The sequence below is a fragment of the Ictidomys tridecemlineatus genome, chromosome 2 (assembly GCF_052094955.1).
Source record: "Ictidomys tridecemlineatus isolate mIctTri1 chromosome 2, mIctTri1.hap1, whole genome shotgun sequence".
NCBI lineage: Eukaryota > Metazoa > Chordata > Mammalia > Rodentia > Sciuridae > Ictidomys > Ictidomys tridecemlineatus.
The window spans coordinates 24,154,681-24,171,928 of record NC_135478.1 but is presented as its reverse complement, the minus strand read 5'-3'; positions in this window follow the sequence as shown (position 1 = coordinate 24,171,928).

Below are 17,248 nucleotides of genomic sequence, written 5' to 3'. Positions count from 1 at the left end.
TTGAATTATGCATGTCTTTTAGTAATAGAAGCAGCAATGCACTTTACCTGTAATGAGGAAGATGGAAATGAAAATGAATTTCTCCCACTCCTTGGAACCTAGGGGCACTCCTATGTGTGCTCCAAAGAATGATGTTCAAGGACATTCATTGTCCTAGTGAAAGTGAAAGATTGGTGAGAACTTGATTCCAGAACCAAGACCTGAATATACAGTGAGCGTGTCTGTACAGAGAGGCATTATAGGCAGCTCAGGGAAACCAGGCACCTGTCTGCACTGATGATGAGCTCCAAATTAAGTATTGAATGTGCAAGAGAAGTACAATCAGTGAGATAATATCCCCAACACAGAAAGACCCATGAATTCCATGACTATGTGCTCTCGGTGCACTTTGTTTCCTGTGAAGCCAGTTCCTGCATCTGAAATGGTGCTATGCAAAACACCACAATGATGGATACAGCAGTCCATAAATCCATGGTTGGTGGTTTTGGCAGAAGCAGTGCATTCAGAGAAGACAAATCCCAACCCAAAGTATCTATTCCAGGAAGAACGATGCCGAAGTCCGGCTGCAGCAAAATAAACGGGGGGTGACGAGCAACTTGTGTACATTGATACAGCAGGAGTGGGAGCCGTTTATTGTAGGATAGGAGGGGTATATATACATTACACCCAGCTCATCTTAATTAACATAAAATAGATACAGCAGTCAACCAATAAGGAATCGCCACACTTAATGGCTCGCTGGCGTTACTTCACAAACCACTCCCTCTGGCAAAATGCCAGGCACCATCTTGACTTGTTTACAGACCCTAACAGAACAACATGCTGCCACTGCCATGAGGGAAGTGGTCCAATGTAATCCACCTGTCCCCAGGTGGCTGGCTGATCACCTGAGAAATGATGTCCCAGGGAGGCTCAGTGCCATTCTCCACTGCTGGCAGATGAGGCCCTCAGCAGCGGCTGTGGCCAGGTTGGTCTCAGTGAGAGGAAATCCATGTTGCTGAGCCCATGCATAACCTCCATCCCTATCACCATGGCCACTTTGTTGATGAGCTCCTTGGGTGGTGACGCAGGTTGCTAGGGAGAGAGGCTGACTGTTAGCCACTGCAAAAGCAGGTTGTCCTGCACACTTGACTATTGAAGGCTTCCTCTGTTGAGGTCCCTCTTTGGAAAGCATTCACATGGGACATAACTATTTACTTATTTATTTCCCATTCATAACCTGATACTCCATTGCCAAGTACTCCTGTAAGAAGGACTTCCACTGTTCAGTTTTTCCTGCATCTCTGCCTTCATTTGGCATCTGTCTCCTTTGTTCTGAGTCATCTTGCTCTCCAGGAACAACAGTCTGGTCAATAAACATCTTGTGATTAGTCAAAACTAAGAAACAAACAAACAAACAAACAGCCTGCATATTAACTCTGCCAAAAACCTAACCCAGCCTCTTAACCCTGATGGACTTCCCCTTCTCCTATAGATGCCTAGTGTTTGATAGTATGCAACACCAGCCAAGCCCAGGAGGCACTACTAGGTGTGTCGGGCACAGGAGCCTTTTCTTTTTTAAGCACCAAACACAATCCAAGAGTGCAAAGTAGTTACATGCAAAAACCATGAGTTGCATTTTGAGTACGACTCTAATCAGTGAAGAAACCATTATCATCTCCAAGTAAAAAATAAATGCAGCTGCCTGAGGTTAGTGCTGAGAAAAGAGTTCTCAAACAATCTCAGTGATAACAGGAAGACAGGACAAAGCCTCTCTCCTCCACCACACTCCAGGAACATGCACACATATATACCATAGCACATGAACACACAACCTGCTTGTGTATGGGAAAAGTTCTTCCTGCTATGAATTTGAACCATCTTAAAAGATGAGCTGGGGATATAGCCCAGTTGGTGGAGTGCCCCCATCACCACCAAAAAAGAAAAAAAAAATATGGGCAGAGGAACACTAGTGGAGAAAACACAAGGAAGCAAGATTGCGCACGGCAGTTCTGGATACTGTGTGCCTATACTGGTCACCTAGCTGGCCCAGCTGTTGAAAGTAGGGTAGACTGTAGGGGATAGGCTGCCAAAGGAGAGCACTTTCCTCTTGGTTCATCTCAAATTCCCTGATCAGGCTCATCACTGTCCCCAGCTCTGTCTTTTTCTCTACCTAGCCTGCTTGAGTGTTCTCATTCTCTGCATCACCTCTATTGACTTGCCAAGAAAATGGTTGCTAGGAGGTAGGAAGCTTGGGTTCTGCAGATTCATCCTGAATCTGCCCCTTCCCACCTCCGAGCCTCAATTTCCCTATCTGAGTAAAGGAAAAGTTTGGACTGGATGATCTCCAAGGATTCTTCCACATCTTGGATACAGAAAAAGAAAGATTAGAAAATCTCCAAAAGAAAAGCAAGACATGACTAAACACCTTCCTAGAACTCATCTCCAGTTGGAAATAGGATCCCCAAATCGGTACTGAGACAATGGATGTTTTAGTCAGTGTTCTCACCACCGTGACTAACAAACTGAACCAGAATAATTTTAGGGGAGGAAAAATTTATTTAGGGGCTCATGGTTTCAGAGGTCTCAATCAATAGACAGTAGACTCCATTTCTCAGGGCTCAAGGTGAGGTAGGACATCATGGTGGAAGAGTGTGGCAGAAGGAAAAAGCTCACATGATGATTCAGAAGAAGAAGAAGAAGAAGAAGAAGAAGAAGAAGAAGAAGAAGAAGAGAGAGAGAGAGAGAGAGAGAGAGAGAGAGAGAGAGAGAGAGATTGAGATCTCCACTTGCCAAATACAAACACATCCCCCAAAGCCATGCCCCAATACATTCTTCCTCCAGCCACACCCTGTCACTTGGACTCAATTAATCCCACTGATTGGATTAAGGCTCTTACAACCTAATCATTTCTCCTCTGAACCTTCTTGCGTTGTCTCACATGTGAGCTCCAAACCATAACAATGGATGTCACTGGTCTCACTTTGCCTCTAATAGTTTTCAAATTCTATTTTTGTTGTTGTTGCTGTTGTTTACTTCTTTCTCCTGTTAACTTTGCCCTCCCCAATTCCCAATCCCAGTGAGATTGCCAAAGACTCCTGATGATGCTTCAAGGTCCAGAACAGGTTTCCTCTTGAAGGAAGCCTTTCCAAGATCACACTCAACTCTCCGTCCAGGGATCTTTCTCTGCTACATGAACCTGAGAGATGGAGCCCAACTCCAGTGGGCATGAAGGTCTCTGACTTCCCCGTGCAATCTAGTTGTCCTTCTTGCCAGTGGGACCGGAGTGCGGTTGCCTTCCTTCAGGGAGAGCCAACAACTTGTATGGCTCCTTTTCTCATTGTGAAGCTGTCTCTACTTTAGTGCACAACTAAAACCAAAAAAAGGAAGTAACAGGAATTTTCTAACAACTAGGACACTTTTAAGTAGAATGAATAATTTTCTGTATAGGAAGAGTCAGTAAGCTCACCAGGAATCATCTTTCCATGGAATGAAGGGAGATGTTTGTGTGGGGGGTAGAGGCAGAGGGAGGTTGTCAAACATCTTATTAAAAGTAAAAAAAAAAAAACATAAGACAAATTAAACTTAACAGTATTGGAGAAAAAAAAGACAATTAATGAATTGGACCATATCCTGAATCAATAAAAGTTCAGAGAGATCCACTCAATGATGTGGGTAGGGTAGACAAACAAAAGGAAGACACACACAGAGAAATAGCCTGATTGGTTACAGCCAGGTATTTGCTTTACTTGGACATGTTTTGGCAATGTGCTAAAAGCTCAACTGCTGCGATGGGCTGAGGCTTGTTTACATATTAAATTCACTACCTATAGAGGCAACTTCAGGTCAAATTTAGCAATTTCTTGTGGCAATGGACTTAATGGCATCTCCAAACTCTTCCAAATTTGAGAATAACTTTAGCAAATAAAACTTTGGGGCAGGAGTTTTGGTTTCTGATCTGGCATGGAAGGAGCTACCTATCATATAACTGTAACAGGTAAAAATATGAACAAACAGAAAACCACATTAAATCTGTCAGAGAAAGTGAGTCACATGAAGTCACTGCCTCCAACCGGAGAGAGGTAAGTGACACAGAAAATTACCATTTACCTGAGCAGAAATCCACAAGAAGAAACCTCCACAGGAAATAGGAGATGGATCCTGGACTGTCGATGAAAAATTACTGGAGGTTCAACATGGACATCACAAAAGTCCAAGGAAGGGCCCCCATACTTCTGTGAATTTTACTCCACAGGCTCTCCTGGGGTCACAGTAAATAACAGGGTGTTGGGGGGGATTCCTTATGTTTCTAGCAGGGGAAGAGGAAAGTAACCACTTGAAATGAGTTAGAGCATTCTATTTTTCTTAACAAGGCCTACCCTCAAGAGAAGTTACTTTAATAGAGCAGAATTTATTGAGATTTTATCAGGCCCTAACTAATCTGGATAAAGAGAAATTTTAACTCCTGCCTGGTCTAGACATCCTGTCCCAACTAAGGGAGTGGAGTGGAAGACTGACAGGCACTAGTTAGTGAAGGCTACAGCCCACTGAGACCTAATTCCAGGGCTACAGACCACTTCCCACTCCCCACACCTTACTACATCATTAAAGTACAATTTACTGGAATTTTTCTTATACACAGAACATCATGTTGAGTTTCAATAAAAGATTACCAGACATTTTAACAGGTGAAAGAACAGTTTGAAGAAAGAACAAGCATCAGAAACAAACTCAGACATAGATATAATATTGGGATTTATCAGATTGGGAATTTTTTATTGGTGCATTATGATTATACATAATAGTGGATTCACTATGATATATTCATCTGTTCACATAACACAATTTGGTTAATTTAGTCCCCCAGTATATATCTCCTCCTTCCCTTTCCTCCTCCCTCTTCCTGAGCCACTTCCTCTGATCTCCTTTGATCTATTTGTCTTCCTTCTATTTTTAAATGTGGTGGATTTTTTGTGATGGAGATTGAACTCAAGGGCACTCAACAATTGAGCCCCATCCCCAGCCCTATTTTGTATTTTATTTAGAGACAGGGTCTCACTGAGTTGCTTAATGCCTCACTTTTGCTGGGGCTGGCTTTGAACTCGTGATCCTCCTGCCTCAGTCTCCCAAGCTGCTGGGATTACAGGTATGCACTACCACACCCAGCTCCTTGTGGTGTTTTTTTTTAACTTTTTTTTCTTTCTACCTTCTGCATATGAAAGAAAACATATAACCCTTGACTTTCTGAGACTAGCTTATTTTACTTAACATGATGCTCTCTAGTTCTATCCATTTTCCTGCATGACATAAATTCATTCTTTGAATAAGACTCCATTGTGTGCGTGTGTGTGTATGCGTGAGTGTGTGTGTGTGTATCCATTTTTCTGTTGACAATACCGGGGCTGGTTCCATAACTTGGCTACAGTGAATTCCATAGCTGTAAACATGGGTACTCATGTATCACTGTACCATGATGATTTCTAATTTTTTAGGATAAATACCAAGGAGTGGTATAGCTGTGGCCATGTGGTAGTTCCATTCCTAGTCTTTTGAGGAACCTCCATACTGGCTTCCATAGTGATTGTACTAGTTTACAGTCCCACAAACAGATTATAATTGTTCTTTCAACTCCACATCCTTGCCAGCATTTGTTATTATTTGTATTCTTGATTATTGTTATTCTAACTAGAAAGAGATGGAATCTCAATGTAATTTTGTTTTGCCTTTCCCTGAATGATAAAGATGTTCAATGTTTTTTCATATATTTGTTGGTAACTGTAGGCAGGTAGGGTATGGCTAGAAGAAGTAGGTCACTGGAGCCAGGCCTTGGGTTTTATACTTTGTCCCTGGAGAGCAAACAGTGATAATTCAACTCATTTACTTATTGGTATCCCTTTTATTTCCTTCTCTTAAAGAATTCTCCGGCCAAAATTTTAAGTACTATATTTAATAGGAGTGGTGAGTGAACATCTTTGTCCTGTTCTCATTTTAGAGGAATGCCTTTCCCCATTTGGTATGATGTTGGCTTTGGGTTTGTCATATATTATTTGTTAAGGAAAGTTCTTATTTCCAGATTCCTTCTGTGTTTTTATCATGAACAGGTAGTACTGAATTTTGTCCAAGACTTTTTTTTTGCAACTATTCAGGTGATGATGTGATTTTTATCCTTGATTCTATAAAGTGGTGAGTCACATTTATTGAATTGCATATGTTGAGTCATCCTTGCCTCCCTCGAATGAAACCAACTTGATCATGATGTACAATCTTAACATGTTGTTGAATATGGTTTGTTAATATTTTGTTAAGGATTTTTCAATCTATATTCATCAAGGACATGGTTCTATAGATTTCTTTCCGTGATATGTCCTTAACTGGCTTGGGTATCTAGGTGATATTGGTTTCATAGAGTAAGTTTGGAAGGGTCTCCAATTCCATTTCTACTTGATGGAATAATTTAAGAGAAGTATTTGCATTATTTCTTTAAAGGGATGATAGAATTCAGATGAGAATCCTTCTGTTCCTGGGCTTTTCTTTGTTGGAAGGATTGTTTTTTGTTGGGGGGAGGATACTGAGGATAGAACCCAGTGGTGCTTTATCACTGAATCAGGGTTTTTTACTTTTTATTTTGAGACAGGGCCTCACTAAGTTGCTTAGGCTTTGCTAAGTTGCTGGGGCTGTCCTCAAACTTACAATTCTCCTTCCTCATCCTCTCAGGACACTGGGATTACAGGCATGTGCCACCATCCTGGCTGGAAGGCTTTTTATTACTGGTTCAATCTCATTGCTTGTTCTTGGTCTGTTTAGGTTTTCTATATCTTCTTGGTTCAATTTTGGTTGGCCATATGTGTCTAGAAACTTGTCCATTTCTTCCACATTTTCCCTTGTGTTGGTATATAAGTTTCCAAAATAGCCCCTAATTGCTGAGAGCCATAGCTGAGTCGGAATGGCCCCTGGCATTTTGCCAATAGTATTGATTGGCAGACAAGGCATTACTATCCGCCTCGGCTGCTACTTTGCAGTTCTCACGCTACTTTGGAGTTCTCGTGGGGATTCCCGGAGAGTTCCCATTGGTTGGGGAAGTGCAGGAGGAGGGATTTCCGGAGGATTTTCCGGCTGCGGGTTCCTGGATGAGCCGCGCTGGCATTCGGAAGGAGTTCCCGGGAGCTTGTGGAGTGTGCTGGTGGAGTTCAGAAATAAAGTTTGTTCCTGCTTCAGTGGCTCGTGATTTGTGCCCAGCCAGACTGCGGCAGTTTCCAAAATAGCCCCTAATGATCCTCTGAATTTCAGCAATGCCTGTAGAAGATATGTTCTTTTTCATCTTTTAATTTTATTAATTTGGATATTCTTTTTTTTTGGTTAGGTTGGCTAACAATATAGCTCAATTGGTAGAGTGCTTGCCTTGCATGTAATTTTTTTTTTTTTTTTTTGGTCCTGACTATTTGGGTTCTCAATGCATCCTGTATTTGAATGTCCACCAATATTATTCTCCAGGTTTGAAAAAAAATTCCTGCTATTATTTAATTGAATAGATTATCAATGCCACTAACCTGTATCTCTACTTCCTCCATACCAGTGATTCTTAAATTTGGTCTTTTAATGTTGTCCCAGAGTTCTTGTATATTCTAATCATGGTTCTTTTCTTTCCGAGTGTTCAAATTCACATACCTTGTCTTCAAGGTCTGAAGTTTCATCCTCTCTGTGACCTAATATATTGATGAGACTTTCAACTTTTTATTTGGGTTTTTCATTTCCAGGATTTCTGCTTGGTTCTTTTTCAGAATGTCTACCCCTTTTTGAAATGCTTTCATATCCTGAATTTTCTCCCTTAATTCATGCCTTATATTTTCACAGTCAACTTTTTAAATACTTTATTCACTTTAATTGACTATGTGATCAGTTACTGGAGTGTTATGAACTTTTGGTGGCATCTTATTACCTCATTTTCTTATGTTACCTGTATTTCTGTGTTGATTTTTTGCACATCTACTAGAATGATTCTCTCTCTCTTTTGTTGTATGTGCCCCAGGCTGGGTGTAGATCTGTGTCAAGACTCCCACTCACTGTGTTATGTTCAGTCTCTAATACTGTTTTGATTAAGAAATAATAATCCTAGTAACTGCAAACGCTTTAGAACAAAGCCATGTATTAACAAGCCTTAAAATCTTATTGAAAACATTCTCTAAAACTCCATTTATCCAAGTGGAAAATGGAAGTAATGTTCTAAAATAGGCTGAGAAACTGAGCATTAAAAAAGTAAAATTACTATTCAACTATATAGGAAACGAAAAGGAAAAAAGAAAAATGAGGCATGGTAAAGTAGGATCAGATAATGCAAGAACAGAGAAACAGAGGAGTGAGTAGAAACATAAGGAGAAAAAAGAGTAATTCCAACTAACACTTCAAAACATTAAAAAGAAATACATAAAATTGGATTAAGGAATGTAATATCAAATAATAAGGGAAAATCTATCATACCAACATAGAAAATAGTATCTGTGAAATAAAAAACTGAGAGTTTTATGTTACTCCATACTGGGCTATCTGAGATGGAAAGACTTCTCATTGGGCCTTCCTGATTAGGATTTTTTCAGGTTTGGGGAGGCTTAGTAAATGCCCACTTCACCTTGGCTTTGCCTCCAACTTTCTCTGGGAGTAGAGGTAGCAATCTCACCAGTCCACATCTGATGTAAATCTAGGAGGATCTGTCTGCTCTTTGGTGTTTGCAGGCACATACTAGCTTTCTGAAGGGTCAGAGGAGACAGCCTGTAATTATTTTTGGTTATGTGCTCACCTAAAGAAACAGTTTATGTACCTGGAGCTCTCCAAACAGGTGTAAGCTAGCTTATCTAGGTTTCAGATTTCCTGGAGTGCAACGGCCTATAGCAGGGGCATGGCACTCCTGTGATAGTGGCACAGGGTGGCCAACAGTGTGACCAATTAGAAGTGCATGACAACTGCCCCCAGTTGGAGTACAAGTGGGCCATGGGCCAACATCTGGAACTTGGTAGGGCTGGTGTCTGGGATGCCTGTCGGTGATTCACCTCTGTGGGACACACAGGGTTGCTGGGTGCAGGCTCTGCCAGCTGTTAGGGGCTAGTGCAGCCACTGTGGGTTGTACAGATTCTGCCTGTGCTGGGCCCATGCTTTGCATAGGCTGGCATCTGTGAAGCATGCATTTGTGGGTTGCTTCTTTGGGGTTTACAAAGTTGCTATGGTGTTGTGTGTTTGGGGGGGGGCAGGGCTTCTGTTGGTTGTTGTGAACACACAGCTGTGGCCAGCAGCTGAGGCACTTGCTATTACCCAGGTATCACACTCTCTGATAAGTGATTTGCTTTCCAGTTCTACTCCACCCCACACCCCTTCAATTTCAGCTAAGTTATCTCTCCATGCAGGTCACTCACAGCCCATATCAAAGTTGTTCCCTGTGATAGGATTTGCTGCTGAGTATAGATAAGATGCGGTTGTGTATATTTAAGTGTTGTCTCAACAAAATGGTTGCCCAGCAGAGTTTTCTAGCAATTTGAGATAAGCTGTGCACTTTTGCTAAGTGGCTTTGTAGTTCCTGTCCTGGTTTAACTCTTTCTTTTCTATTGTTGCCAAGGTAAGCTTATCTTCTCTGCCTCTCCTCCTTTTTTTGTTACCCCTCTCCCATGGCCTACCCTAAAAGGTTTGGGTTTAATGAATTCTGTTCTATTTTCTGTTCCAGTAGCCAGACTCTGTCCCACCTCTCTGACCAGCTATTCTGTCACTATTTCAATTCTGGACTGCAGAGGAGTAGAGATTTGCTACCTAACTGCATTCTGCCATCTTGCCCCTTCCTCCAGATTGGGAATTTAAAACCCTGATTGAGATGTTAAAGAATCCAGTTGATAAAATAGCGTAAAAAGAACAGAGGGGCAACATAAGCAGAAATTCTAATAAGGAACCAAATTCTAGACATAAACAACAACAACAACAACAACAAACAAACAAAAAACACTGTAACAAATGAAAAATGCTTTTTTGAGACAGGGGCTTGCTAAATTGCCCAGGCTGGCATCAGCTTGAAGCAGCTGGGATTATAGCATACGGCCCCACATGGGGCCTGAAGAATGCCTCTAATGGACTTATTGATAGACTAAACATGGCTGAGGAAAGAATCTCTGAGCTTAAGGATATCATTAATAGAAATTTCCCAAATTGAAAAATTAAGTGTGGGGGGGGGGTGAAAGGAGATGGGATGGTGTGAGGAGCCAAAACCCAAACCAGAACAGACTATCCAAGAACTGTGGGACAACTACTAAAGGTGTAAATATGTGTAATGAGTGAAAGAAGTAATACTTGAAACAACGGTAACTTAGAATTTCCCTATATTAATGTCAAGACACTAAATCACAGATCCAAGGAGCTCAGAGAACACCACGTAAAATAAATGTCAAAAACAAAACAAATTAAAAAATCCTACTTCTAGGCATATCATTTTCAAACTATAGAAAATCAAAGATAAATTCAGAGAGATGTCAGAGGAAAAACCACACCTTAATTATATAAGAATGAAGATTAAGAATTATATCAGACTTTTCCTCAAAAACTATGCAAGAGTAGAATAGAGCTGGGGTTGTAGCTCAGTGGTAGAGTGCTTGACTCCTATGTGTGAGGCACTGGGTTCAATCTTCAGCACCACATAAAAATAAACAAATAAATAAAAGTATTGCATCCATCTATAACTAAGAAAATATTTTTTTAAAAAAAGAAGAAGAGTAGAATAAAATATTTAAGATGCTGAGAAGGAAAAGCCACCAACTCAGAATCCTATATCCTATAAATTTATCCTCCAAAGATAGGAAAAATTAAGACTGAGGAGAACAAAAATAGAGGGAGTTTGTAAGTAGACCTGCTTTGTAAGAACTGTTAAAAGAAGGTCTTTAGAGAGAAGAAAAATGATATAGGTAAAAAACTCAGAACTACATAAAGAAAGGAAAAACACTGTAAAATAAATTAAACAAAGGCAAAACAAAAACATTTTTTCTTAGCTGTGATAATAACAACAAGTAATATATGTGTTGTGGGGAAAGGAGGGGGTTATGTATACTTGAGATGAATGACAGCAATGATACAAAGGTTGGAGTAAAGAAATAGGATCATTTTAAACTGGCACTTTCTGTGAAGCAAAAGAGCTATTTAAAAGTGTACTTGGGCCGAGCACAGTGGCACACGCCTGTAGTCCCAGCAGCTCAGGAGGCTGGGGCAGGAGAATAACAAGTTCTAAGACAGCCCCCACAAAGGTGAGGTTCTAAACAACTAAGTGAGACCCTGTCTCTAAATAAAATACAAAAATAGGCTGGGGATGTGGCTCAGTAGTTAGGTGCCCCTGAGTTTAATCCCCAACTCCCCACCCCCAGATAAATAAATAAAAATAAAAGGGTACTTGGGGCTGGGGCTAAGTGGTAGAACATTCGCCTTGCACACGCGGGACCCTGGGTTTGATCTTCAGCTCCACATAAAAATAAATAAGTGAAATAAAGGTATTGTGTCCAACTGCAACTAAAAAACATTAAAAAGGGGGGGGGGCGGTACTTGGATTAGTTACAAATATATATTGCAAACCATAGTGCAACCACTAATAAAGGCTTTTTAAAAGTAGTATAGTCGGATACACTGAGAGAAAATGAAGTCATATGAAAATCTCAATTAAAACCCCAAAAGGCAGAAAAAGTTGAAGGCAAAGTACAAAGTACAAAAACATGGGCAAAAAAAAAAAAATAGTAACAAATAAAGTGGATATTAACTCAACTACATCAATAGTTACCTTAATGGTAGTAGTCTGAATACATTAATTAAATAACGAGGAGATTATCAGACCAGATCAAACAAAATAAACACTAAGACCCAACCAAATGTTTTCTACAAGAAACCCACTTTTAATATAAAAACACATATAGATTAAAAGGGATGAAAAAGATAAACCATTTTAACACTATTAAAAGAAAGTGGGGGGCGGCTGGGGTTGTACTCAGTGGTGGTGTGCTTGCCTAGAACATGTGAGGCACTGGGTTCAATCCTCAGCATCACATTAAAAAAAGGCATTGTGTCCATCTACAAGTTAAATAAATAAATAGATAAACAAATAAATAAATAGAAATAAAGTGGGGAAGTGGGGCTGGCTGTGGTGGCACACACCTGTAATCTCACCTGCTCAGGATGCTGAGGCAGGAGGATCATATGTTTGGTGCCAGCCTGGGCAACTTTATAAGGCTCTGTCTCAAAATAAAAATCTTAAAGAGGGCTCAGTGGTACAGTGCTTGCCTAGCATGTGCAAGGCTCTGGGCTCAAACCCTGTACATGCACACATGTGCATACACTCTCACACACATAGTGGAAGCAGTTGAATTCATTTCAGGCAGAGAAGACTTCAGACCAAGGAAAGTCATCAAGGAAAAAGAGGAGGTATTACATAATGATAAAAGGATCAATATTCTAAGAAGCTATTACAATCCTTAATTGTATGTGCCTATCAAAATACAGATAAAACTGACCGAAGTGCAAGTAGAAATAGATGAATCTACTATTCTATTTGGAGACTTCGATCAACCTTCTATTGAAATGGAAAGATTCAATAGTCAGAAAAATCAGTAGAAGCACAGTGGAACTCAACACCACCACTGATCAACTGGATATAATAGACATCTGTAGATTATTTCAATCAACAATTATAAAGTACATATACTTCTTTAGCTCACATGCAACATTCCCCAAATTTGGGCCACATATGGGTCATATAACATATCTGAACAAATAGAAAAGATTAAAAATCATACAATGTCTGTTCTCAGATCACAATGGAATTAAACTAGAAATCAAAATAGGAAGATAGCTGGAAAATACCATAATACAAACACACCCTTCTAAGTAACACATGGGTAAAATAAAAAAAAAAACTCAAGAGAAATTTTTTATAATATTTGAACAAAATTAAAAAACATCAAGGGCTGGTGTTGTGGTTCAGTGGTAGAGTGATTGCCTAGCATGTGTGAGGCACTGGGTTCAATTTTCAGCACCACATATAAATAAATAAATAAATAAAATAAAGGTCCATGGACAACCAAAAAAATATTAAAAAAGAACACATCAAAATTCTTGGGATACAGAGAAAATAGTGCTTACAGAGAAATATAGCACTGAATACACGTGTGTGTAAAATTAAAAAAAGACTTAAATTAATCAACCATCTAAACTCCCAACCTTAGGAAACTAGAAAAGGAAGAGCAAATTATATCTATAGTAAACAGAAAAAAAATGAAATAATAAAAAATAAATCAATGAAATTGAAAACAGGAAAATCAGAGATCAAAAGCTGGTTCTTTGGAAAGATCAACAAATTGGTAAGCATCTACAGACTAATTGAGAAAAAAAAGTCAGAAATAAGAAAGTGGACATCACTATAGATCCCACAAACATGAGAGAGATAATAAAGAAATACCAGGAGCAACTCTATGTCCACAAATTTGATAACCTAGATAAAAGAGACCAATCCCTTGAAAAAATACTATCTGTTAAGACCCACACAAGAATGGACAATTTAAGCTAGGCACAGTGGTACATGCCTGTATTCCCAGCTACTTAGAAGGTTGAGGTAGGAGTTGAGCTTGAGTCCAGGAGTTCAGGGTCAGCATGGCAACATTTGAAATCTTGTCTCTTAATAATACTCAAAATAATAGAAAATTAGAATAAGCCCATATCTATTTCTATTTCCATTTCTATTAAAGAAATTAAATCAGTAATAACATCCAAAACAGAAAGCACCAGGCCCAAATGGTTCCACTAGTGAATTCCACCAAACACTGAAAGAAATCATAGTAGTTCTCTACAATTTCTTCCAGTAGATAGAAGCAGAGGAAGTACTTATTAATACATTCTATGTGGCCAGCATTACCATAATACCAATACCAAAGACATCAGATGAAAACTATATGGAGCAGTCTCTCTCATGAACATGAAGGGAAAATCCTCAATGAAATACTGGCAAATTAAGTCCAATAATGTATAGAAAAAAATGTACATCACAATCAAGTGGGACTTACAGGTATATACACTTGAAAATCAATGTGATCCATCCCACTAATAGGCTTAAGAAGGAAAACCACATGATCATGTCAATAGATGGAGAAAAATCATTTGACAAAATCTAACATGCACTCATGATAAAAAATTTGGCAAACCAGGAACACAGGAGAACTTTGTCAATTTGGTGAAGAACAAAACCCTTCAGTTAACATCATAATTAATGGTGAAAAACTAGAAGTCTTTCCTCTAAGGTCAGGAATAACACAAGAAGGTCCACTCTCACCACTCCTTTTCCACATTGTACTTGAGTCTTACGTAATGCAGTAATAAAATACAGCAAAACGTATATAAGTTGTATAGTAGTCATCTTGTGTTACTACAACAAAATATGTGAGAAAAGTTACTTGTGAAGAAAAGTTTATTTAGCTCAAGTTTTGGAGGTTCAAGATCAGGTACCCCCACTGCTTTGGAATGCTGGTGAGGAAAGCAGATAGCAATGACAATAGTGTGTGGCAGAGCAAGTAGTCCCATCTTAAGTGAGGAAGCAGAGAAGGAGAGAATGGGTTTCCCTTATTCCCTAAAAGAGTAAGTCCCAACCTAAGGACCTCCCACGAGGCCCCATCCTAAGGTCCTATAGCACAGTCACCCCAAGGGCCAATTCTTGATTTTGTACCTTTGAGGACACTCAAATTATACACAAACCAGAGCAGATTGGGGAGGAAAAATAAAACCTTTCTTGACTACAGAGGACACTATTGTTTATATAGAAAACTCACAAGAATAATAGTAATTAAAACTTCTTGGAAGGAGTAGACTATAACAAGGTTTCAGAATACAGGATTAATATACAAAAGTTGATTGCTTCGATATACCAACAAAGAGAAAATGCAATTTGAAATTAAAAGCACAATACCATCAAGGATGAAGCTCAGTGGTAGAGCACATCATGCTCAGTATGCATGTGGCCCTGGGTTTGCTCCCCAGCACCACAAAAATAAATTAACAAAACCACTTACACTGGCACCCAACAAAATGAAATGCATGGGCATAAATCTACAAAATATGTAAAAGTTCTGTATTAAAAAATACAAAACTCTAATGAAAGACACCAAAGAGCTAAATAAATGTTCATGGATGGGAAGACAGAAGAACTATGACAGCCAATACAATATGGAATCCTGGACTGAAACTTGGACCAGAAAAAAGAGCAGTAGTGGAGCAACTGAAAACTAGCATTGGGTCTGTAGATTAGTCAGATGGTATCATATCAGTGTAAATGTCCTGATTTTGAAAAACTGTGTGTTGTTATATAAGATGTTTACATTTGGAGAAGCTGGAGGATGGGTATAGGCATATTCTTTGTACTGTTTTTGTATTAGTTTTTTTCTGAGAGTACTTAAAAAGGTACAATTTGAGAAAAGCTCACTGAATACATCACCAAAGATATATAGGTAGCAAAATGAGCATACAAAAAGATCTCAACAATATTATGCATTATGGAATTATAAATTAAAACGATATACCACTTTGCACCTACTACTATGGTCAAATCCAAAATACTGATAACACTGAATACTGTCAAGGATATGGAGAATCAGGAACTCTCACTCATTGCTGGTGGGAACAGAAAATTACAGTCAATTTGGTGGTTTCTTACAAAATTAAACATACCATTATAATATGATCCTGTAGTCCTGCTCTTTGGTAATTTACCCAAATGAGTCGTAGACTACATAAAAACCTGCACATGGATATTTTCAGATTTACTTACAATTGCTAAACCTTAAAGCAACTGTGATGTCCTTCAGTAGATAAATTGTGATACAGACAATGGAATCCAGTGCTAAAAAGAATAAGCAAGCTATGAAAAGACATGGAGGAACTTTGGATGCATATTACTAAGTAAAAAGAGCCAATCTAAAAAGGCTACATACCATGTGATGCTAACTATAAGATAAGGCAAGGATAGTAAAAGGATCAGTACTAGTTTCCAGGAGAGAACCAGGGAAGGGGAGATGAGTAAGAATATCACAGACGACTGTGAAGGCTCTGAAATCATTCTGTGTATTATAATGGTGGCTACATGTTATTACATATTTGTCAAAACCCACAGACTAAACTACATTGAATGAACCCTAATGTAAACTATTGACCTTGGGTGATAATGATGGATCAATATAGTTTCTCAATTGTACCAAAGGTAGCACTCTGGTGTGGGATGTGAAACTCTCTATACTTTCCATTCAATTTTTTTTTCCAATTCTACTTCTAATTCAGCTGTCAAAGATATCAGTTTAGATTGCAAGCCTTTTCTTATTCTGTTATATATATATGACAGCAGAATGTATTATAAATTATAGAGCTCAATTTTTCATATCTTTGATTGTACACAAACTAGAGACACATCATTCATGTCTTTATACATGTACTTAGGGTATAAAATCGTGACATTTGCAGGTAAATGAATGGAGTTGGAGAATATAATGCTAAGTGAAGTTAGCCAATCCCCAAAAAACCAAATGCCAAATGTTTTCTCTGATATAAGGCTGCTGATTCATAATGGGGTTGGAGGCGGGGGGGAGCATGGGAGGATTAGACAACTCTAGATAGAACAGAAGGGGAGGAGGGGGCATGGGGGTAGGGAAGAAGGTGGAATGAGATGGACATCGTTACCCTAAGTACATGTATGAAGACATGAATAGTGTGACTCCATTCAATTTTACTATGAAACTGAAACTGTTCTAAAAAATATAGTCTATTGTAAAAGCAAATGGGGTAAATGATCTGACCCCCAAAGGAGGAACCTTGAACTGTTGCACTGAGCAACCATGCAAGAAATAAAACCTAGTAAGCTGCTCTAAGCCTGTTTGAAAGAATGGGTAAGTGGAGAGGTCCAATTTACTCTTCCCCCAGCTTCTTATATCTTTTCCCTGTCCCATTAGGGTAATAATGTCCATCTCAATCCACCCTCTTCCCTACCCCCATGCCCTCTCCTCCCCTTCCCCCTTTCTCCCCTTTGATCTAGAGTTTGTCTAATCCTCCCATGCGTCCCCCACCTCCAACCTCATTATAAATCAGCATCCCTATATCAAACACTTGGCATTTGGTTTTTTGGGGATTGGCTAACTTCACTTAGCATTATATTCTCCAACACTATCCATTTACCTGCAAATGCCATGATTTTATACCCTAAGTACATGTATGAAGACATGAATGGTGTGTACAA